Here is a 23718-nt window from a genome sequence, read left to right on the forward strand (position 1 = left end):
GAAGCAGATCAGTTTGTCTGATGATGGATGATAGATTAGATTAGATTAGATAGGTAAGTGATTGATTGATTTGAGACAGATTATAAAGATGATAGATGGAGATAGACAAAGCCAACAGAGCAAAATGTTTTTAAAACTTGAAGTATTTGTATGTTTTTTTATATTATTTTACAAAGTTTTCTGTATGTTTAAAATTTTTCATACAAAGTTAGGAATAAGTGCTCTAGATTATACCACAGGGGATTCTGTGACCACCTCCTATCTCATGGAAGAGAGGAAAACTTTCTTTCTGTCCCTGCAACATTAATCTAATTTCAAAGTATTCTTATGTTACTGACTTTCTCCAAAATCTACATTTATTTCAGATGAAAAGCCAGTTACCTAAAAATCAGAGAATATTTCTGATGTTTCTCAGGTACAACCTGGATGCAAGAAATTTTAGACATGATTCAAAATGATGGTGATGTGGCAAAATGCAGGCGAGCTGCTTCTCTGGAAAGACACCCCTCCCTTGAAGTAAAATACCCTCATAAAGAGAAGCATGGTGAGTAACATGCAGCGAGACTGAAAAAGCTTTGACTATAAGGTAGCAAGATCACATGCTGTGTCTTAAACAGGACTTCCATAGCAGCCTGGGCCAGCCTATTTTGTTCCCAGGTCAACTTGTTGCTGGGTCAAGAAGTCAAACCCTGAATTTGGACACCAGAGCCTCTAATGTTCTCAGCTGATGAACTTTAGTTTTTCAACCAGTTATTCTTTCTATTTCTTGTCTGTCTCCTTCCCAGGTACCTGCTGGCAAATACCCTTCTCCTTCTCTTTCTACTTTTTGTGCTCAAATCAGTGAAAAACTCGAAAATTAGCCTTGAGCTACTATAAAAGTATATGGATGATTTCTGAAGAAAATGAGGGAAGAGGAGAATGGATTATGATGGACATTCACAGAACTAATCAAGCAAGGTAAAGAACTTTCCTGAAAGTGTAGTAGTTCAGCGAATTAGATGAAACAAGAAATCCTTAGCAGAAGGCCAGGAAGGGATATTTCACATGTCCTTGTGAATATACCGTTGTTGTCTCTAAGTGAAAAAATAAAATAAAATGAAATAAGTCATTAGAATAATATATAAATGTAAATTAAAGGATCTTCCAAGAATGGCAAGAATAAATGGAGAATATTCATTGCTTTTCCAGATTTGGAAATAGCTATTCAAATGCCCTCACCACAAATGCTAAAAACTCACCTTTCTTCACATTTATTGCCACCATCTATCTGGAAACGGAACTGCAAGGTAAAGAGATTTTCAAACTTTATCTAACTTGGTGATATAAATGACATAAGTGAAGATGCCTTTCAAAATAATGTGCTATTTTTCTTGAAATCAAGTATTTCATATGTTTGAAATCTACAGACATCCATGGCTTCTAATATTCTATTTCCTCTGAGTTTATTGCGTGATAACTTCTTGGCCACATGTTTCAAAGTAGAGTCTGTATTGCTACAAATTGGAGGGAGGACCCGGAATAGAGGTAAACAAGTTTAAAAATGAAAGACAGTTGCTTTGCTCTGCCAACGTACTGGAGGATGTTTCCTCTGCCCTTGGAAGCAAAGTGCAAGATCTGCTTCCCAGCAAGGCTTCCAGGTCTCCGAAATCCACACAGTAGGCTAAATTAAAAACTTGTATCATTTTTACTTCTCTTGCCTCCATATGTAATCTCCAGTAAACTTTGATTAATTCTTTAATATCTTTCTAATTTTCCCATTATACAACATCACTTTGGCCGATACCCAAGTCAGGTCACTGTTCTCTTTTGTCTCCCAATTTGCCTGGCTGCTTCTTGTCTGAACACTTACAAACCCTCTTCTCCATCAGATACCAAAGCCACATGTTGTGCCTTGAACAGGACTTCCTTGAACAGTGGCCTCAGCCAGGCTACTTCATTCCCAAGTCAACTTGTTCCTGGGTCAAGAAGTCAAACCCTAGATTTGTGCACCAAAGCCTCCTAATGTTCATAGCTCATCCTCTTCCTAAAATGAAAATCTAAGACTTGCTTTAAACATCGTCAGAAACTTAGAGACCTGCTTTAAACACATCCACAGGTTGCTTGGAGATGAAGTTCAAGTTTATTTTCTATGATTTGTTATGCCTTTAGTCATTTGGGCCTTGCTTCAGCTCCAATCCAATCTCTAACCAACCCCCAACGACACCCCCAGTTCTCACAGCAATCATCCTGAAAATCCTGCAGGTCCTTTAACACACAATGCTTCCTCATACCTAGGATCTTCCCACATGCTTTTCATGACACTCAAGCATCCTCTCCCATCTTGATATAGCTAATCCCTACTCGCTTTTCAGGTCTTTGCATAAATATCATCTGCTTAGAAACTTTCCCTCCATGGTAGAGCACTTGCCTAGCACATGTGAGGCACTGGGTTCGATCCTCAGCACCACATAAAAATAAATAAATATAGTAAAGGTACTCTGTTTCTCTACAACTAAAAAAAAAATTAAAAAAAAGACTAAATCAAATCCTGTCTTAATTTCCAGACTGATTTACATGTCAACTTACAGGCCACACAATTGCAGGAATCAATTACCCTGGTAGTCAGAAACACACACACACACACTCCTGTTGATTCTCCTATTAGTCTTATGCTTCTGGACTCCCCTGATTTACATGTGCATCAGTCAGCATGATACATACCAGAGTTTTGATTAACTGCAAACACATATCTCTGCTCATAATGATTCAGAAGAGAACATTTCATGTACCTGCTTACTTGGTCTTTGGAATTTTCTCTTTTGAACAATATTTTCAATCATTTTTCAATCAAGTCTTTGTCCACTTCATGCAATGCTTACAACATAGTAAACACTGTTGAGATTACTATTGTGTTTACAATGAATGCCCAGAATCAAACCCATAATGCCGTGATGCACAAAAACATCAGTGGCATGAAATTAAAATATGATACAGGCTAGCTTCGGAATCCATCCAATTCTTTAAAAATTGGTGAAAAGAATGTTTATTCCTTATTTACCTTAAGTGAAAATGGAAGTTCTCAAGGGCCCTCTCTTTCTGCAGCAGTGAAATCCCTTATTGAGAATGCATTTGCAGATTCCGCCAGGCAGCTGGAAGGCACAAGCAACAAGAAGACCCTAAGACTTAACTGCCTGAGAGGGCAATTGAATCTGAAACTAAGTACTCTTTATCAGGAATAGGTGAAGCCTTTCATCACCTAAATGATTTAAAATGAATCCCTATACATAAATGTATGTGGGCAACATCACGTACAGTAAGTGCATCGCTGCTTCCTACTATAAAGATGGACTGATGTCAAAAGTAGGAAATTCTTTCTCCTTTACTAAGTTTAATAAAACAACAGACACCTATTTCAAAGTGTCTAAATCATCTCATTGCCGTGGTCTTAGCCCAATACTTACTGAGAACTAACAGTGTTCCTGCCTCTCCCAGTGGTTGATGGGTCCTGGTATGACCATGTGAAATGGTGGTAGACTGCAAAGGACAAGCACCGGATCCTCTTCCTCTTCTAAGATATCAAAAGGGTAAGTGGTACTGAGTGGTGTTGGGAAGACGCAGCAAAACCTCCAGATGATTATGTCCTATACAATAAGCTGATTTTTGAGTTGGTAGCAATTTTTTTTCTCCCTTTGTCCTAATGCATTTTCTTCTATGGCCAGAATCCAAAATGTGAGATCCATAAAGTGTTGAAATTCTTGGAGAAAACTTTTCCAGAGGATGTTATCGAAAAAATCATCTACCATACTTCATTCTATGTGATAAAGAAAAAATCCTATGGCCAACCAATTTTCTGTACCTACCCACATTTACAATCAAGGCATCTCAAAATTCTTGAGAAAAGGTTGGTAACATTTTTTCCTATTTAATCCAGTTCTGAAAATATTCTGCCTTGTAAGTGAAAATGATTTAAACTTGGATTTTGTGAAGAAGTGGTATGATTCAGTCCAATTAAGACTCTCGTTGCTTCACCCTGCTCTCTTGGTGAGAGCTGGTACCAATGGCTTCAGACTCGAGTTTAGTAAGAGACCTCTAGAGAATGTGCTGATGCCTCATTTGCTGGGCCTCACTCCTAGAGACCTGACCAGAGGCCCAAGAACTTGCCTTATAATAAGGGCGATGCTGACAAGGTGGCAACTTTGAGGAAGAAAAGCCTAGCTCGACTACAAACTCACTGAAGTCTCTTGCATTCTCTGAATAAGCTTCAACATTTTCTCCTTTGGTCTGTCACTGTTTCTTAGAACATGACTTTATAACTACTTATTTTCACCTCTGTCTCCACAGTGAGTCTATGCATTGTCCAGAAGAGAATATTGTATGCAGTGCTGTTTCACTAGCACAAGTACAGAACTTCATACCTTGTAGGAGCCAATACACACTATCCAAGAAAGAGTGAATAAGTGAGATATTGTTTATGTTCTTAAGAAGTTGGCAGAATAGACAGAGAAATAGACACATAAATGTAATGATAAAAGAATAAGGGCTGGAGCTGTAGATCTGTGGAGGAGTGCTTGCCTTGCATGTGTGAGGCCCTGGGTTCCATCCTCAGCACCATAAATGAATAAATAAATAAATAAATAAATAAATAAATAAATAAATAAATAAATAAATAAATAAAGATATTGTGTCCATCTACAACTAAAAAAAATTTTTAAAAAGAATAAATAGGGAGATTTCCTAGTGGGTTCCAAATACTACTCTAGCTATTCAAAATCATTTTAAAAGCCCTGATTCCCTGAAGATTCCAATTTATTGGTTGTACAAGAATCTGGAATTCTATCGTATTATCAAATAGTTGGATTAATCTCATTGCAGAAGGGTGGAAAACCAGTAGAAATAAAGAAGTAGAAGAATTTGGAGAAACAATTCATTGGTTCTACTATTGGTTGAACTTCGAAGGTACAATAGTTTGAGGAAGATCACTTGTATCCACATATCACTTAGGAAAAAATAAAGAAGTGTCTTTAATTTCATCCAACAGGAAAAAAGGCTATCCAACAATGTAACTAACTAATGCTTTGTAAGATATTTCACTGTTTCTCATGGAACAACATATGTAGGGTTGAAGAATTCCACAGGAACTTGTGTTAGGTGCACCAGAGCCACTAATGTCCAGGAACTAGAAAAATCTGCCTCACCCAGCACATGTCAATGGGGCTTGGGGAACTTGAAGAAAGAACTTGAATGTATCCTGTGCTTTGTAGTTTGAAGGTCAGATGTAGTGGGCTGAGGAGCCATCCATGATGGGAAAATAAGGTGGAATAAACTTAATCCATGGGGCAGAAATCAGTGGAGTGTGGGGAGGCCAGGTGGAGACGGTTGAGAGACTTTATATACTTGTTTGCTGTCTTTCAGGAATTCTTGGAGACTGGAAGAACCATTTTACTGTGGCTATGAATGAGATATTCGATGAAGACTATAAAAAGAAGATGGCAGGGACCACACTGACCTTCTGTGCAGAGATCTGAGAAGAAAATAAAGAAACTATGTCAAGCACCCTGCCTGCTATTCTGTTGAGCAGGGTGGAGGGACTGAATGTGAAGCTCATTAGAATTCAGTCTCTCTCAGGAGCTTGGTTAGTCTGACAGGATACTAAAATATGATTTAACATGTCAATCAACCTGCTACCATAGCAAATAAAATAAGAGGAATGGAGAGCGGTGCCTGAGTATTATGGGGATTTTTCCTAATAAGTTAGGTTTTCTTGTGGGTGATAGATGAAGCAAGATAGACAATTGTATGATACCTACACATGTGTAATCTAACATGAATTCCACAAAAAAGAAGCAGATATCACAAGCTCCATTATTAAAAGAGATGACAATGCCTAGGCATAGAGCATTTATGTGTAAGTGCGTGCTGTAACATTAGCAATATGGTGGTATATAAGATAAACAGATGCAAGGAATAAACAACAATACCTAGATTACTTCTTTCTAAGAGAAGGCCAGCATCCACTTGAAATTTCTACCCACTGAAAAAATTAGAAAATATTTCCAATCAAATGGATAAACAAAGCAAAACAGATATACTTTCATCCTGTTGACCGGTGACGAGTCCTTGCTTCCCCAATGTTGAAGAATAACACCACAAAAGCACATGCCAAAGCCAGGTCAGAGTAGAAATTAGAAGTTTATTAAAGGACAGCAGAAAAGACTTCTCCCGGAGGAAGAAGGGGACCCAAGAGGTGGAATCCGTGGAAGTGCAGTTGTTTCCCCTTTTTATAGTTTTGGTGATGGAATGCAAGGGGGAAGGGTTAGGATACAGGTGGACCTAATTATCACCATTTGGGATGGGATTATCACTTCTCTGGGATGGGCTATCTCCAAATCTGTTGGGGATATTGGTTAACACTTCTTTGAGGTGGACTTTGGCCTAGGGCCTTTTTGGGACTTCATTAACAGTCCATGAATTGTCATGTGTTTTCCCTGAGTCATTCCCAGCATGGTCTCCATTTTAGATTTCACTCGATATTAGACCCAACTTAATTACACTGACTACCTAACTTTAAATCTGGCTTCACTAACCCCACCATGATTGTCATGCCTTACACTCAGAAAGAAAACTCCAACTCCTAGCTTCCTTCTGATGTGGTAAGATACAGTGCCTATATTAGTTTGTTCTGCATTACATTTGCAGCATACCTGAGTCTGGGTGAATTTTATTTTAAAAAAGATGTCAAACACAAATAGTCTATTAGAGGTACCTAGAATATCTGGTGAGGCTGATTGGGAATATCAGTGTACTAAGAATTGGAGAAAAGATCTCTTTATCTGATGCTCAGAAGCTAGCACAGATAGTCAAAATGAAAAAAAACCAAGAAATATGTTTCAAATAAAGGAACAAGATAAATTTCCAGAAATCAAGTAATCTACTCAGCTTTTCATTATTATGACAAACTGCTTGAGGCAGGTACTTATAAAGAAAAAGATGTTTAATTTGCTTATAGTTTGGAACACTGAAAATTCAGACAGCATTGTACAGGCTCTGGTAAGGGTCTTTCCCAGTTCCAGCTGCATCACCTTATGGTACAACTCTATTATAAGAATGCAGGTCCAGTGATTTCATGGTGATGTAAAAAGCAGAAAGAAATCCAAACGTCAGAATCCAAATTTTACAACTTTCTCTCTAAAGAATTTACTCCAGGAATTGAAGGAAATGTCTGAAGTGACCTAAGGATCTTCCACTGGGTCTCACATCTTAATGATTCCATGAACTCCTACATTACCACACTGGGGGCTAAAACCTAACCACTTAGTCCCTCAGGAGTCACCGCAAATCCAAGCCATAGCTCCAACCATAATGAAGTGTAGATATGCAATTTAGCTAAAGAACATTCAAAACATTGCCCATCAAGAGAAGGAGAGAAATGCAGTCTGAGAACTTCAGAAAAGAGATAGAAAATATTAAAATGTACCATACATAAATCATCACACTGAAGATTATAATATCTGAGCTCAAAAATTTAACAGAAGGGCACAACAACAGACAAACTCAAGCAGACAAAAGGATTAGTGAACTTGAAGATAAATCTCTGGAAATCATCCAATCTAAGAAACAAAAAGAAAAAAAAAGTCAATAAAGACAGCCAAAGGAGCTTATGGAATGCCATCAGCAGTATACTGTATGCATTATCCATGAACATATAAAAAGAGAGAAAGAAATTGGAAACATATTCAAATAAATAATGGAAGAAAAAATAAAAGTACAGATCTAATTAAAGGCAAAGAGAGAATTTTGAAAGCTGCAAGGGAAAAGTGAACTTGTTACATATAAGAAAACATGCACAATAATATTAACAAAATTGTCAACAGGATCCAGAGACTAGAAGGAAATAGGATAGCATTTTTTAAAATTTAAAGGAGGGGGTATGGCTCTGTGGTAGGGCATTAGAGTACCATGCACAAGGTCCTGAGTTTGATATTTGAGAGGAGGGGGTGTGGGGAAGGAGGAGAAAGAAAGAAGAAGGAGAAGGAGGAGAGGAGGGGGAGGAGGAGGAGGAAGAGGAAGGGGGAGAGAAAGAAAGAAAGGAAGGAAGGAATAAAGAACAAACTTGCTAACCAAGAACATGTATCCTGTTTTAAAATAAAATCAAGAGGACATCAAAACTTTCTCAGATAAACAAAAAGTAAAGGATTTTTTTTTTTTACCATCAAATCTACCTTATAAGAAAAGCTAAAAGAAATCCTTCATGCTGAAGGGAATGACCAATAAGCAGCAATATGAAAATACATGACAATATAAAACTCACTAGTAATAGTAATTATATAGTCAACCCCAGAACATTCTACTGAAACGTTGGTATGGAAATTACATCTCAAATATAAAAATTTAAAAACATTTTTTTAAAGTTCCAAATTATTTTCAAGAGATATAAGCTACAAAAGCAAATTGGAGGAGTAAAAGTGCAAAGTTTGTGCAAGTGATCAAAACAAAGATGTTATCAGAGTAACATGTCCTATTATTAATATCATTAGTGTAAAGTGTTTTATATAAACTTCATGGTACCTACAGAGTATGAATATTCAGTTGAAACACAAAAATTTAAAAAATTGAAAGCACACTATGATAGAAATTATCAAATCACAAAAATAATACAGAAAGAGAGGAATAAAAGAACAAAGAATCAACAAACTTCCCCAATTCACGAGTTCAGAATAAAATTAATTAGATCTATAAATAAATTTATTATAATTTTTTAAAAAAGAATCAACAAACTAACCAGAAAACACAATAGTAAGCATTATCTATCAATAGTATTTTAGAATATAAATGAATTAAAATCTCTAATAAAGAGAAACTGAGTGATTGAACATATTTGAAAACAAATGAGCAACACTGGAGTCTTCATAATACCTGATTTCAAATTAAGCTATTGAGCTATAGTAACAATAACTACATGGCACTGGCATAAAAAACAGAATCATAAACCAATTGTACAGAATAAAAGAGACAAACCCACATATCTATCATTATGTAACCCTTGATAAATGTGCCAAAAACATAAATTGGAGACAAGATAGCCTTTTAAACAAATACTGTGGGGAAAACTGGTTACCCATATGTAGAAGAATGAAACTAGACCCTAATCTCTCACCCTGTACAGAAATCAACTCAAAATGGATCAAAGACTTAGGAATTAAGACCAGAAACTATCCAACTCCTAGAAGAAAATGTGTGTTCAACACTGCAGAATATAGGTCCAGGTGATGTTGTTCTCAATTGAACAACTAAAGTTTAAGAAATAATTTCAAGTGTTAATAAATTCGGGGCTAGGTTGGTAGTTCAGTAGTAGAGTGTTCACCTAGCATGCATGAAGCACTGGGTTCCATCCTCAGCACCACATAAAAATAAAAAAAATTGTGTCAATCCAAAAATAAAGAATAAATACTAAAAAAAGAGTTAATAAGTGAGATGGTATGAAATTAAAAAGCTAATGCATATAAAGAAAACAATTGAGAATATGAAGAGAGAACTCACAGAATGTGATGAAATCTGTGTTAGCTACAGAGGATTAATATCAAGAATATATAAAGAACTCAAAAATTTAATGGCAAAAACCTACAATAACCCAATTAATAAATACACAAAGGAATTAAACAGACACTCTCAAAAAAGAAGTACAAATGGCCAATGTATATATGAACAAATGTTCAACATTATTAGCAATTAAGGAAATGCAAATCAAAATTACACTGAGTTTTCATCTCATACCAGTCAAAATAGCAGTCATCAAGAATACAAACAATAAATTCTGGAAAGAATGTGGAGAAAAAGGAACTTTTACATTGTTGGTGGGATTGTAAAATACTAAAAACCACTATGGAAATCAATATGGATCTTCCTCAAAAGACTAGGCATGGAACTATCATATGAATCAGCTATACCATTCTTTAATTCTAAAGAATTAAAGTCATCATAACACAGTTATACAAGCAGTTCCATGTTTATAGAAGCACAATTCACAATAGCAAAACTGTGGAACTAGCCTAGTTGTCCATCTACAAGTAGATGGATAAAGAGAATGTAGTATACATACACAGTGGAGTTTTATTTTGCCATAAAGAAAAATGAAATTATGTCATTTTTAGGAAAAATGAATGAAACTTGAAATCATTATTTTAAGTAAAATAAGCCAAACTCCAAAGGTCAAGGGTCATATGTTTTCTCTCACATGTGTAAGCTAGAGAAGAAAAAAGGTAAAGAAACATGGTGATGGTGATGGGTATCTCATGAAAACCAAAGGCAGATCACAGAGTAGACAGAGTAGAGAAAAGAGACCAGGAGGAGAGAGGAGGAGAGGGAAAGAGGAAATACTGCAAAATGATATTGGCCAAATTATATTGTTATATTGTATGCATGTATGAATATATAACAACAAATCCCACCGTTATATGCAACCATAATGAACCAGTAAAAAATATGGAAAAAATAAAAACAAAACAAAACAAACAAACAAAAAACTCAACCATAGGCTACAAGAGACCAATTCCTTCATTAGTTCCATTTTGCTTATAATTGAACAGATGGAAAAAGGCATTCCACACAAATAGGAACCAAAGACAGCAGTGTTATCTATACTTAAGTCAAACAAAAATATACTTTAACTAAAAATCTGTATCATTATAATGACAAAGGATAAATTCACCAAAAATATAAAACAGTTATAAATATATATGCACCCAACATCAGAGAATCTAAATATATAAAGAAAATGGCAGATCAACAGACGGAAGAAAGGTGAAGCCTATATTACCACTCCATGTCGGTGTAGGCAGATCTGGGCTGGGCCTGGGCTGGGCCTGGGCTGGGCCTTGGCTTCCACAGTGGTCTGCTGGACTCTCAGAATTCTCTATTAAGTGAAAGCCAACTAAATGGAATAAATTAGAACATTTCCTCTACCACCCTTGGAATTCATCCGTTCATGACCAACTAATATAAAAATTGTCTCTGGCAAACATTATATCTGCATATCCTTGCAGGAATTAAATAAAGGGCATAATACTGAGATTCCAGTTTATAACAAAGGCTGATATTTTGTTTTGCTTTATTTTGTTTTAAAAATTTTTCAATTGACAGAATTTTTATTCATTCAGAGGTTAGAATATGATAACTTGACACATGAATACAATGCATATTGGTCAAATCAGGGTAATTAGCATTTGTCTTCTCAAACATTTACCATTTTTCTGTGTTGGAATCTTCAAAGTCTTCACTCTTAATTATTTTGAAATAGATAATAAGTTGTTGTGGACTTTGGTTACTCTACTGTTTTGTTTTGTTCTGTTTGTGCTATTGTGTAGCAGTTTTGATTTAGCTTCCGTGTGAGTGATTTTCCTGTTGCCTCTACCTTTTGTTCAACTATTTTCTAATTGATTTATGAAGTATGGATCTATTTATATATTACATATTTATGTGTGCATTTAATTTTTTCCAGTCTTCTATGTTTATAATTTATCATGCAGAGAATTTTCTCTTTTCTGAAATTTTTAGGCTTTATAATTATCTTCTTGTATAGATTTTGATATTTATTTCAAGACTAAGAAGATATTCATTCATCTCTTGGGGCATTATGAAGCATTTGATTCAAGTCTCCAGTCCATCCATAATAGTATATAGTGTCAGGTGGGGATCTGTCTCTTTCCCAATTTTTCAAACAATAATCAAACAACATGTTATTTTCCAGAAACTGGGATTCTACTTTCACTCTTTCTAAAGCTATGAATAAATATATTCTCTTCCATTAAGAATATATATTTTCTATGACAATGCCAAACTTTGGAGAGAATAATATCTCTTATCCCTTATTTTTTTATTTTTCAATTTCATTTTAATTTAATGTAATCATTCTTTCATGGGCTGGAATTACAGCTGTGTTAGAGCACTTGCTGAGCATGTATAAGGCCCTGAGTCCAACTGCAGCACCATACCCACAAAATATTTTTCATATGAAAGTTCTAATATTTTCAGGGTCAAAAGAGAAATAGCAATTTGATTGAAAGTATTATATCTCTAATTTTAAAAATATTTTTATATTTTTACATACTTACATTAAATCTTTACTTACAGAAATATGTAATTTTATTATACATATAAAATTTTCTTTGTCTAACAATCTTTTCATATTGATACAAACATATTTTGTTAATTTTATTTTTAATTTTTTTGCAATCAGGAAAGGAAACTTCTGTATATTTTCTATATATTTTCCAACTTTTTCTTCAGTGGTATCATTCAGGAAAGTTAACTGATCATGTGTCTATTATGTATATGTTGTATACACACATGCATGTGGATATACAAATTCCTTCATTAGTTCCAAAAGTTTCCTTTTATTCTCTCCTGCCCAGGAGTCCAGCTAGGTCCATTCCACAGATAACCTTTTTTTCTACACAGAAATGATGACCAGCCAGACCACCCAGAGTTCAGCCCAGTGAGAGGAATTATCCTCTTCACTATCTTCAGTGCCAATCCAAGAATCTGGAAACAGTCTGTAATTAGATCTCATGAACCTATGGAACACAAAGGCTATAAATCCATTATGACTCCAGGGTTTCCCTTATCAATCTATCAACTATTCCTAGGGAACTCCTCACAAAGCATGAAAAAGAGATGTTGGTGCAAATGAATGAAGTGTTGAAGGGACAAGTGTGGGTGAGTCATTCATGAAGCACAGACCTTCTGGATCTGCAGAGACTCTCATCTCAAATGCCCTTTCCAATATCTGATGGGTTGCTGCTTATGCAAACTTTTTTTAAAGATCATAGCCAACTCTGACTGAATAATCACTGGACCTTTCATGGTCTGGTGTTTAATCTCTATTGTGACTAAATACTGTGCTGGGGATCGGCTTTCATATTGGTCCACAGCATTACATTATAAATGGTGTGGTCTGGTCTTGCTCTTTATAGCACCTTGGGAGTCCATATTGTGATTTCCTATTGAGACTTGACAGAAGCTCAACACAGCATCTTCCTTTTCCACTGAATGAAAGCATTTTTCTCTTCTTCTAGAACAGTGATTCTCAATTGGGAGTGATTTTGCTACCCCATTCTTCCTGTGTCAAGGGACATATTTGGAAACATTTTTGATTGCCACACTAGGCTAATGCTATAGGCATCCAGTAGGAAAGACTTTTGCATACTGATAAAGTTCTTCAATGCACAGGACAAAAAACAACAAGGATTAATTCAGCTCAAAATTTCATTATAATAAAGTTGAAAACTCTGCTGTATGACGCTGTTCCTATAAAACAGAAAGGGGAGGTAAGCCAGCAGCTGGAACCCATTGGCCAAGCTACCTAACTAGCTCCAGCATATAAGGCAGGCACGGTCCCTAAGCTACACGCTTGTTGTTTAAACAGAGAGGGGGAGATGTTGAGAGCCACAGCCAAAGGGGCCCCAGCAAACTTCCAGCTGCCAGCAAACTTCCAGCTGCCGGCTGATGATTGGCTCACAGTGGCCCCAGCAACATCTAGCTGATTGGCTCCTCTGCGGTGATGTTCATTGGGCTGTTTCCCTGCCCTTCAGACTGCCAGCTGATGATTGGCTCACAGCGGCCCCAGCAACATCTAGCTGATTGGCTCCTCCACGGAGCTGCTCATTGGGGGACTTCTTTGGCTCTGCCCACACAACCCAGCCAATCGGCTTCAAGAGCAGGAGGATTGTGGGAGGTGGAGAGGCTGATGTGGGTGTGAGAGGCGTGTGGAAGCCAGTGGTGGCAGTTGGGCTCTGAGGGTTTTTTCCCTGAGGAGCTGTTTTGTTTGGCGTTTGTAGTTCTAAAAATAAAGTTAGTTTCTTTTGACAAGTGGCTCCTTATTTGTGCCAAGCCAGACTTCGGCAGAGGTATTTCCCTGTTGAACCATCAGGAGGCCAATTTACAGGTCCAAAGTTTCAAGGGAAAATAGAAGCTCAAGGTTCTTCGGATGCCCCAAGTCTTAGAGACTCTCCTTCCACACTTGGGCTCTGACTTTAGCAAAGATGTTCATCAAGGCTGCATTGTCCATCTCCTTTGCAGTTCTTCCACTCTTAGCATTGAAACTTGAACTTCAGTGTTTCCTCCAATAGAGGGAGACTACAGTCTTTTTAACATTTTCAAGGAAGCCTTCTAACTCCACAGTATTCACTGAATTGATGACTGACAAATGTAAGATTTTAATTCTATTCCGTTAGCACATTGACAAAGTTTAGCAACAGCTAATTCACCCCACAATTACTACTGGCATTTGTAGATCATGATTTCATCTATACAGAAAAGACATTGATATTTTGCATTTATTCCTATGTACAATCAGTAACTACAAATGAAGATGTAAAAAGGCATTACATTAACATTAGTACTGAAAAGAACCAATAAAATATTTAGAAATAAATGTAAGAAAAAGATAACAATAATTATTAATAAAAGGGATCAAAAGAAGAAGACATGAAACAGTATGATATAGTATATTCTTAAGAATGAAATAATATAAAAAGTTAAATCTTTCAAAATTTACACATAAATTTAATGTAAAGCCAATCTCATACTTGAATATATTAAAATTAAATTTCAATCTTATATGGAAGGTTAAAAGACTGACAGTATCCAATAAAAGAATTTTAAAGAAAACAGTAAGCCATTGTCTTATCAAATATTAAATTACAAAGGAAGAGTATTTGTAATATTAGAGTAGAAATAAAGAGATAAATAGAGAATTTTTTCCCAAGATAGATAAATTTGATATATTTTAAAATTGATATGATCATTGAAATTTGAATTATTTGATCATTTGTGCTAGCAAAATTGATCATCTAGCTGGAAGAAAATTAAATGGGAATACTAGTTCCTTCTATATGCAACAATAAATTCCACCTGATTAAAGAGTTAAATGTACAAAAAAATGAACAATATAAGTATTTGGAAATGAATCAGGGCATTGAATATACAACTTAAATTCTGGATTTCTTTTGATCAAGGAGGAAAGAACAATTTATAAAGGAAAAGATAAATCTATTTAAATATATTTTAAATACTTTTAATGATTTCAGGAGGCAAAATTAACACAAAAATCAAAAGACAAATGATATTTAGGGACTAATATTTGCAGGTAGACAAATCATGTTGAACCATCGTGGTCTATAGCATGCAAAAAATTTATCAATTAAGAAGATAATGTAAATATCACAATAGAAAAATAGGCAAGAAATAGAATAGGCAATTCACAAAATTAAAGTCCAAGCACAAAAAAAACTTAAAAGGATCTGTAGCTCTCAGGGAAGTACAATTTAAGAACAACAATAATGAACAATATGAAAATAATGGCTAAAGTTTTAAAAATGAAAAGAATAATAACATCTACTGTGAGCCTGGAGTGGGCAAAGTTAGGAAGATGACTGTTAGTATGCTTGGAAAAATCTAATTTTTAGGGACCTTTAGAAGAACACATAATATCTGCTTTGAAAAAGAATGTAAATACTCTGAGCCCATAAACCTCCTACCTTCTATTGGAAAGTGTACCTAGAACAAACGTATGTAAAGACATAGGACATGTGTTGTGATGTGGTTTGTAGGATAGTGAATATAATTTGTAAAAACGGTGAAAGCCTCTGAAAAAAGAAAGAGTTAACAAATAAGATATCTGTAGGGATTTGTATGATTGTTTGTGTTTATTTTATTGCACATACAAAGTATTCTGAGTCAGAAAACTGGCTTTTATTTGCTCCCTCTCTTTCTTTTTCTTTCTGTTGGGGCTCAACCCTGGGCTTTGCACATGCAAGGCAAAGCACTCTACTGCTGAGATATATCCTCAGTGTCTATATTTCTCTAATTACCTCACCACAAATAAATTTGCCTCCTTTTCCCTAAGTGCTAGATTCCCTCACCCCAGATCTCAGACCAACCCCTGGAGTGGCTCAATGAAAACCAGGTGGAAATTTTTCCTACATGAGCATCAAGGCCCTACATAGGCCAGAAATGTGGGAAGAGTTTTCCCTGCTTATAAAGGGGAAGAAGGCAGCACGCTTGAAAGAGTCTCTTCTTTAATCCAACATTTTGGCAATAAAATCTCTGAAGGTGAAGAGCGCACCTTTGATTTAGAGATGTCTCCAAGTTCCAAGGCTCATTCATCCTTAAAATACAAACACCTGGGAAGATTGCAAACACCTAAGGAGATTGCAACTCCACTCTCCCAGGTACCCTAGGTCTTAACCTAATCTAGGTCATAACCTTTTAGTCCTCTGGGGGAAAGCTAAAGAGAAATTTTATTAACATTTAAATCAGATCAATTAACTAGACAAATGGCTACAGAGCTAATTCTTATGGATGTAAAGTCTCAGGAGGTCAGGGCTTTTTATAGAATTGATAAAAATAAATCCAAAAGTTTTATTTCCCCACAAATCCACCTCATTGAACGTTACTCAGTCATAAAAACAAATGAGCCTGAGCTACTTATCAGATGGATTTGCAGGATTCACAGAGGTACAAAATGCATGTGACCTTAGTTTTACAACATAAACAATAAACGTACTAATGCACATTATATAAAAGTGTTTAAGCATGACAAAAGATATGCACATCAGATTTTTAGCTGATTAAAGAGGTGTGGAATATACACTAGTGAGAGGGGAAGAAAATATTCACATATATAATTTCATTTGGAAAGAACGCCAGTATAAAAATTCTCTGTGAGGTAATACCATTTTCATTAACAATGATATATCCATGTGTAAGCATAAATATGTATAGATATGTCATATTTGAGTTTATGAATGTAGTTGTAGAATATCTATATTTAAGTGTGAGTATGGATATGGAGATGTGCAGTGGGAGGAACCAATATGTTATTGATGGGTTTTTTGGAGTAGTGACATTTCAAAAACTTACCATTTCTTCCTTATATCTTTATATATTCCTAATTTTTTTAACATGCAATTAGTATTTACTCTAGTGTTAAGTATGCTATTTATACTGTGCATATGTGCTTTTTGTTTTTCTTTTCTTTTTTTTTTTTTTTTTTTTGCAGTTCCTTGGCCAAACCAAGGGTCTATGTTTGTCAGGGAATCACCCTACCATTGAGCTACATTCCCAGCCCATACAGCTACTTTTAATTCTTGAAAATATACCTTTAACTTGAATGATTTGAGATTATGTGCAGATGCTGCCATTTGCAGTTTACCTACCATATCCACCCCCTCCCACAGTTACTTGAGCAATCTACCTTGAAATATTTGAATTTATTTCCTGCTATTTTTATCTATGTGGTATCCATATTACCATTATGAATTTCCAACTGGTAAGGCCAGTGTGGTTCCAGTTCATATCTGGAGTTCCAGATCCAGGCTCTCCTTCCCAGCCAGCCTCCTTGCCTTAAGAATCACAAGTTCCCCCACACCTCCAGCATGCATGAAGTTATTCTGACCCAAGTTCTCTTCCCAATGCTTCTAGCCCACTAAGTTATTTTCCCATACATGGCCCAGTAACCACCTGCTCCAATATAGTAGTAGTATCAGGCACTGGAGATGCACAGCTCCACATCTCAGGAACTTAAGTCCTCACAGGAAAATCTGTTAAGGAAATCAACAATTGGACATCAAATTTTATGGAAATGGGACTTTGTCTCTCAAAGTTTACAAAGTCTGCTGTCTCCCCTGGGTAATTTAAAATATAAACATAAATGTATATTTATGTATAAATATATATGTATATATTTATAAATATATTCATATTTCCCACTACAGACCTACCTAAAACTGTAGTCCTGTCTGAATTTCACTCAACTGCATTTTTTCCTCTTCTCTCAGTAAAGAAGGAGGAAGTCAGAAATCGGCCTCATCAAGGCCACTCCTCAGGGACCACATGTCAGTTCATAGCCTGAGGTATATTCTACCTCTTCATGAGCAGGTAAACAATTCCTTAATCCTCTTGTGATCACACATGGTTGGACTTATTTCCAATGAAATCCCATAAGTCCCCAAGGTAGCTGACCTGTAAGTCTAGATTTCTCTGAAAGCACTTTCTTTGTGGAGAGAAACCAATAATCCCTGCAGGTGTCCAAGTGGTAAGCTGATACACACCACAGGTGCCCTACTGAAAAGAGGCCAGCAGACAAGGCAGCTTAGCTTTGTGACTCATTCTTTCCCCATGGACCACACAAGTCTGTAATAGCATTAAGTAAGATCTGCAGAGTACACATTCCCATTACCATTGCCAAACGTTACATCTAGAACCACGTCCATGGGCCCTAAGGGAAACTATTTCACTGCACAAGAGTTTCTGAGCTGGTCTCCCCATGGTCATTTCTATTCCTTACAAAGGACTCTCCAACAGCAGGCCGTGTTCTCTGTCCGGTGGAAATCAGAACCCTGATTTTAGACAAGGACCTAAAGCTTTCTAAGTGCTCCGTTTGATTTAGAATGAAGGCCAAACTCTTACTCAGTCCCAAAGCCTACTTGGGTGCTCCCTTCTTGCCGTTCTGGTCTCACCCTTGACCACCAACCCCTCAAGACCACTTAGGCTTGAGCCTCTTGTGGTTCCTAGAGCAGGTCAAGTCCCACGGTTTAGAACTTGTGGCTCCCTCTGCCTGGAAATCCCCTGCTAAGGCCTAAATTCAACCTTCCATTTGCCTCAGAGAAAGTTTTCATGACTTACTGATGACCAACCACTGGTTCCCATCACTAGCTCTCCTTATTTTTCTTGTAACATAACACTTGCTGAACTCTTGTTAATTGTCACCTATCTCTCACATCAGATGGGAAACTTCTGTCCACAACATTAATGCTTAGGTAGTGCCTAGCACATGTGCTCAGTCACTGTTGGATAATGGGTGGGGATGGGTAGATGAACAAAGGAAGACCACCCATCTACCTTTGGCTTTCAACAAGAAGACTCAAGAGTCACCTATTTTTGAACTACATGAATAAATGCCTATACTCTATTTAACTCCACAATACACACATAGTCACTTGCTGTTTTCAAATGTTGAGGCCTATATGTGAGTGACAGTCTGGTCTCCTTTCATCATTCCCCCTCTTGTTCCCCATCCCTCCCATTGGCTAGTCCAGTTAGAAATCTTGTGGCATTTGTATATGGACAGCAGAATCAATATAGTGATTGAATGTTTTTTGGTGACTCATAATAAACACATCTTATTGTTTAAGTTCTAGGTGTGTGGGCCTCAATAATTGATGAATATTAGTAATTTCCCTTTCCAGTAAAACAATATACTATTTCTTCCATCTTGCCCTTCTTCCCCAGAGAAACAGAAACTTGGAGTAAACTGAGGTCAAAACATAGTACTTATAATTTAAAATTTTATTACTTAGAGCAAGAATCTTTTGGATACACTTGATTCAAAATAGTTTAAAATACACACACACAACACACACACATATACACACACATGCATGTGTTATATATATATATATATATATATATATATATATATATATATATAACTTGGTAGGCTTTCACTATAATTTAACATAAAAAATTTGAAGTACAGTTTACTTAGACAATTGTATGTTGCTAATATATTTTTCTTTAAAATAAATGCTTCAAAAACTGGAGAATCCAGTAGATCAGCTAGATCTAATTTTGCATCAAGTTTCCCAAATCAGCTTTGCAGTTGAGATATCTCTTTCTACTGTAGATTGAACCATAAAGTAGCTAAAAAATTTTGAGCTTCAACTGTTTGGATTCAAATCCTGCACTAGCCTCTGACTCCAGATGAGTTATTGATGCTCTCTGGACCTTAGATCTCTTACCTATAAAATAGGAAAATGATAGTACCTGTTGGACAGAATTTTGGTAAAGATTTTAAATCATAATAAAATAAGTAAAGCAGTTAGGAATTGGGCTCAATATCTATTAGCTTTTAATGAGTTTTAGGGAATAATCATTTGGCTTACTTCATTTGGTATCTGCAAGTTTCTTGCTTGGTAATTAACATAAACAAAATGAACTTGTAGAGCCTCACAAATCAAATTTAAAATTTTAAACGCAGTTTAAACTGCATGTATAACAACAACAACAAAAAAAACATATAAAACAACACTAGGAAAGATGTAACTATACCTTAATAAAATAGCAACAACAGTTTAGCAAATGTGTAAGATTACCATGCAGTGTGTCTCTAAGGATATTTTATAGTAAGAGATTTATATAAGACACCCAAGTAATTAAGTTAAATAAGAAAAATCAAATAAAATGCCTAGTTATGAAATTGTGGTATTCCAGGAATACACAGTTTTATTAAAGAGGTAAAAAAAGGCCATTTCCATTCACTTGCTATCTACCCCATGCCCAACCCAGCAAGACAAACATGATTCATGACAACTTTCTTAGGAGGAAGAGTGGATATGATTCCAATATTCTAGGTGTTGTTTAGGGGAGAGACAAATGTCTGAGGAAATGATTTGTCTCACTTGTCTCAAGGCTCATGTGGAGGAAATTTCTTACTTTCAATACCTGAGTTGGGCTGAGAACCACAGAAAGTGCAAAGGATGATGTTATAGCATCAGATTCTACCATGTACAAGATTTTCTTTAGAGAAACCAGCAAATCTAATTCAGGAGAAGCTATTCTAGTCATTCACTATGAGGAGGTTCAGCCAGTACTCACCAGAGTCCAGGTGGAGGGTTCTCAAAGACCTAGACCTTTGTCTTTCTGCTTGTTGACTCTCCTCTCTGTTCTCTTGAAGCTCTCTCCAGGGTAGTTCTGATTTCAAAACTCCAACAACAGGATTAATGCAAGAACTTCTCAGAAGGCCCTCCTGTGATGGTGGCTTGTTGGAGTTTTGGAAATCAGAACTACCCTGGAGGAAGAGCTTCAAGAGAACAGAGAGGAGAGTCAACAAGCAGAAAGCAAAGGTCTAGGTCTTGAGAACCTCCACCTGGACTCTGGTGAGTACTGGCTGAACCTCCTCATAGTGAATGACTAGAATAGCTTCTCTGAATTAGATTTGCTGGTTTCTCTAAGAAAATCTTGTACTTTCTTCCTCACCCTGGTGTCTCATTGCTGTATGGTAGAATCTGATGCTTAACAATCCTTTTGCACTTTCTGTGGTTCTCAGCCCAACTCAGGTATTGAAAGTAAGAAATTTCCTCACATGAGCCTTGAGACAAGTGAGACAAATCATTTCCTCAGACATTTGTCTCTCCCTAAACAACACCTAGAATATTGGAATCATATCCACTCTTCCTCCTAAGAAAGTTGTCATGAATCATGTTTGTCTTGCTGGGTTGGGCATGGGGTAGATAGCAAGTGAATGGAAATGGCCTTTTTTTACCTCTTTAAATAAAACTGTGTATTCCTGGAATACCACAATTTCATAACTGGCTTATGCAATGTTCTTATGGGATCATTGGACCATAATCTTTGTGTGTCAATATTTGTAAGGAATTGAGGTCTGGGGCTTTATATTCTGAAAAATTTCAGACATCACTCAAAGAAAATATTTTAATTTAATAAAAAAAGTTAATACTAGGCTATTCATATTATAATGTGACTTTAACTCAAGTATAATTTCTTAAATGTGAGCTACATTGTAGCATAGCATTTATTTTACAGGAAAGCTTAAATACACTTCAGCCACTTTCATCTTATGACCCATTGAGTAACTACAAATAATAACATTCATGATATTTGTGGTATTGTTTAAATATCCTAAACCTTTTGGGTTTTCAAGTTGCAATATTCTTGTAAAATATGTATTATTTAAATTATTTTTCAATGCTGAAAAGCTGAATGTATCCAATTAAAGTCATATGCATTCTCCAAATTTATAATTCAATTTTCTCAAAAAAGTTTAGTCAATAGTAGTTTTGTGAGCCTTAAAATGATGAGCACACTTAAGATTTTTATATTTTAAGGTGTTAGATTATAAACCAAATCTGAAATCAAGAGTTTTCCATTTAATTTTTTCATATTTGATATTTTTTCTCTTATTGTTTTATTGAAAATATTTTGCATTCTTTTAATTTGTTCCTTAGAGCCCCTATACATCCTAGATTTTACCTTTTAATACTATCCCATATTTCATGAAATTCTGCTCCTATTCTCTTAACATCTTTTCTCCGTGATCAAGTTTCTTTGCCAAGATTATGTATATTGCCTTTATTATGTAAATATCTATTATGTAAATATCTATTTTTCAAATGATATAGTCTGTTGGTAATGCTTTCCATTAAAATTTTAATTTGGTTTATTGATTCTTCAGTTTCAAGAGTTTCCATATTATCCTTCAAAATCTATATCTCCTTCTTGACATGATCTTTCACTTCTAATATTTTCTCTCTGATTCCAATCCTTACCTCATTTTTTACCTCTTATGTCTTTTTATCTTTGAACTTTCTAAATTTATTCCTTGACATTTCCTACACTGCAGTATTAGTAGAGTCTATTGTTGAATCATTCTGTTTTGGATGTTTTCTTCTCTCTTTTTTTTCATATTGTTTATGTATCAACTCATCTATTCAAATGGATCTGAAGCAGTGGGGTTTCTACTCTACCAGGTTTTAGTTATCCTGTAATTTTCCAGTGCCTCAGAGATTAAGGGAAACCAAATAACTGCAAAAATCTGTGCATATATCATATCGGATTAAATTAAGTACTTAGTTCCTATTATGACATGTACAATGTTGATTGACACAATAAACAGAAATTGTAGGTTCAGCAATTTCTATCAGTAAAGATAGTAGTTAATCATAAATTATGTGCATCAAAAACTCAAACAATTCATATTACCTATGACTTCCAGTGTTTTAACTGCTTCTATTGCATTAGTGGTGGGGTCTGACATTATACAAACTGACCAGTGGTAAGAGAAGTTAAAAATAGAGATAATTAAGAGTAAAGAAGAATATATCAGGGAGTCAAAGATTTGTGATTTCAAAATAGGGCTGAAAAATCTAGATAATGAACCACTGTTGCCAAACACAAAAAAAGACAAACAAACAAAAAAACAAAAAATAAAAATGCTTAGTTATTTGTGAGTTCTAGTTCTCCCACTGTCTCTTTGTATCGTACAATGGTATTATTTATAAGTAATTTTTTTAATGTTAAAAAAACAAAATAGGGCTGATCCATAGACAACATATTGTTCATTATTTATGAGGGGGAAGAGAAGAAATAAAAGTAAAAGAAAATAGAGGAAGAGTGAAAGAGAGAACAATGAGTCTAGCTTCTGTTGGTTTAACATCTATTTATTTATAGATTTTAAATTACAGCATTATAGACATACACAACATTGAAATTCACCATGCTTTATTCATAGATGTACAGAGAGAGTTTAGTTTGTTTCATTCTACTGTTCATCCCTCTGTTTGTCCTCCATGCCTTCCATGTAACCCCTTCCACATATATCTCTGCTATTTTTGTTGAATGCCCTCTTTTTCATTATGTGGTCAAGTATTCACAAATATTTGACCTTTGGCTTCCTAAGTTTGGCTTATTTCACTTAGAATTGTGTTCTCATTTCATCAATTTTCCACCTAGTGCCATAATTTAATTCTTCTTAATTACTAAGTAAAACTTCATTGTGTATACACACCATGTATTCTTTATCCATTACTCTGTTGATGGGTTTGATGGCTGGTTCTGTAATTAGGTTATTATGAATTGTGTTGCTGTAAGCACTGATGTGCCTGTGTTTCTATAGTATGCTGATTTCAGATATTTGGATATATACCAAGGAATGAGACAACTGGG

At 35.5% G+C, this 23718-nt stretch overlaps 1 pseudogene; it reads left to right on the top strand.

Moving 5' to 3' along the window:
• Positions 1-415: 415 nt before the first annotated feature.
• Positions 416-5678, top strand: LOC110597368 (sulfotransferase 1C3-like; annotated as a pseudogene).
• Positions 5679-23718: the final 18040 nt, after the last annotated feature.

This window comes from Ictidomys tridecemlineatus, unplaced genomic scaffold, assembly GCF_052094955.1.
Source record: "Ictidomys tridecemlineatus isolate mIctTri1 unplaced genomic scaffold, mIctTri1.hap1 Scaffold_73, whole genome shotgun sequence".
In the NCBI taxonomy this organism is placed as follows: Eukaryota; Metazoa; Chordata; class Mammalia; order Rodentia; family Sciuridae; genus Ictidomys; species Ictidomys tridecemlineatus.